Source organism: Phascolarctos cinereus, unplaced genomic scaffold, assembly GCF_003287225.1.
Source record: "Phascolarctos cinereus isolate Bilbo 61053 unplaced genomic scaffold, phaCin_HiC Scaffold_2;HRSCAF=192, whole genome shotgun sequence".
Taxonomy (NCBI): domain Eukaryota; kingdom Metazoa; phylum Chordata; class Mammalia; order Diprotodontia; family Phascolarctidae; genus Phascolarctos; species Phascolarctos cinereus.
The window spans coordinates 43666673-43668928 of NW_027555625.1; positions in this window are offsets into that span (position 1 = coordinate 43666673).

Consider the following 2256-nt stretch of genomic DNA (forward strand, 5'->3'; position numbering starts at 1 on the left):
TCTCACTGACAGATAAAAAGAAAATGTTTGTTCCCATAAATTTGGAACAAACAGCTAGAGAAGTAACTAAGTAAAACAGGATACAACAGGTCTCATGTTTTGTTGATACAAGATAGTTAATCAGAACAAAAGATTCCATCAAATTGAAACAATTGCTAAAAGTAATTAGGTAAAATACGATAAAGCTGGTCTTGTTGTGCTGATAGAAGGTAGTAAGTAGGACAAAGGTTAAGCTTTGCTTAGAGGGTGCATGCTTATTAGGCTTATAAATATTAGCTTCTCCACCTCCAGGAGGAGCTAAGACACCATTTTCTGAACATGGGACATATGAAGAAGGAGGGAGGACACGTCCAGGAGTTGATGTGTAATAGTTGTATTGGAAAGTTGTACACTCTGGAGTACTCAGCCAATGAGGAAACAGAAGAAGAACTTTGAGGCTGGGATCAGAGCTAAATTGTGAACTGCTGTGGTACAACGGTGTCCTGCTCCATAGGACACCCACAGTGGCAACTTCTCACAACTTACAAGTCATGGCATCACCTTCCTGATGTTATGGTCCTCTTCGAGAATGAGGGATAAACATGTTAAGGGCACTCTTTCCCAGAGGAGGCTTCTTCTGATTCTCCCAGCTACTAATACTTCCTCATTCCTCCTCACCTCACCCTTTCACCTCCATTGCCTTAGATTTACTCTGTATGTATCTTGTATTTTTTTCAAATCTGCTTATAAGTTGTTTTTCCTCAATCCAATAAGAGCTCCTTGAGATCAGGGACTATTCCATTATTGCTTTTGAATCCCTGGTGCATGGTCTTGGCACAAAACAAGCACCTAATAAATGTTTGTTAGTTGACTGACTGTTAAAACAAAACATTAAAACGTGCAGCAGTTATACAAATGTAAATCTTATTTTCTTAGCTTCCAATTCTGTATCTACCTCAAGTGTTATCAGGTGCACCTTTAGGACATGCCATAATGGTGTTAAAAGACACTTTTCTATGTAGAGGAGTACCATGCTGAACCAAGAGTGAACATTGTGCCATGTGTTCTTAGAAAGCTGAAGAACATGCCTTCAGATTTGCTTCTATGACCGTTGAGAGAATTAATGTTGCTCTCTCCTGAAGCAGAATTGGAAGCTAAGAAAACAGGATTTACCTTTGTGTTAACTGCTGCACGTTTTAATATTTGTTTTAATAATCAATCAACCAACAAACATGTATTAGGCCTTGTTTTGTGTCAAGGCCATGCTAGGCACCAGGGATTCAAAGCCAACCATGGAATAGTCGCTGATCTCAAGAAGTTTATATCGGATTGAAGAAATACAATTTATACCACGACTGAAAACATTAATTCTTTGACCACCTACTCGGACTTCGGCTGGTCTCTCTCTCTCCCCTTCCAATCCCCTTCCAATCCAGCTTCCATCCAGCTGCCAAAGGGTCTCAAGCCCCTTTTTGACCACGCCTCATTCCCCTACTCATTGAACTTCCCTTTTACTTCCAGAATTAAAGATAAAATCCTTCCAAAGCTTGCTCCTTCCTACCTGCCCCCAGTCTGGCTCCACTTCACTCCCCTGCAGGTATCCTTCCGGCTATACTAGCTCCATCTCCAGCCTCCGGGCCTTTTCCCTGGCTGTCTCAGGGGCCTGGCATGCTCAGCCCCTAGCATCTCCTCTGGGTCTGGCCTTTCCTTACAACCCCTGCACCTGGGGGGGGGGCCCTAAGGCTCCTGGGGCCGGGGAGGGGGAGGGGCCGGCGGTTCTACGGCTGCCTGCAGACACTGGGGGGCTCGCAATGGCGGACACTTAGCCCCCCGGGCCTTCACGCAAGGATCTGGCCGAGCCGGGGGCCTTTCCCGGCCTGGGCCTCGAGGTCGGCCGAGACCTCAAACGGGACCTGGCCCCAGCTCAGGTCCTTCCTCCCCCGCCCCTCCCTGGCGGCCCTCAGTCATAACCATTCGAGGTCAGCGTGGCCGTATTCCGTCCGGTGAAGGGACTTAGGGTACGGGTCTCCAGAACCGGCCAAAATTCTCAGAGCCTCACCTCTCGGCGAAGGAAAGTGGCGGCCCGGGCCGCGTCGCCAGAGGGCGTCAGCGTCACGTGACAGGCTCCGCCCCGCCACTTTCGGCGCCATTGCATCAGCCGGCTTACGACGCCTCCGCGCATGCCGCGGTACCGGGCCGATGCGGCGCCGGGGTTGATGGGCGAGGCAGTGAACCAATCGGCGCTCGCCGTGGCTCGGGGAGCCTCCCTCCACTCTG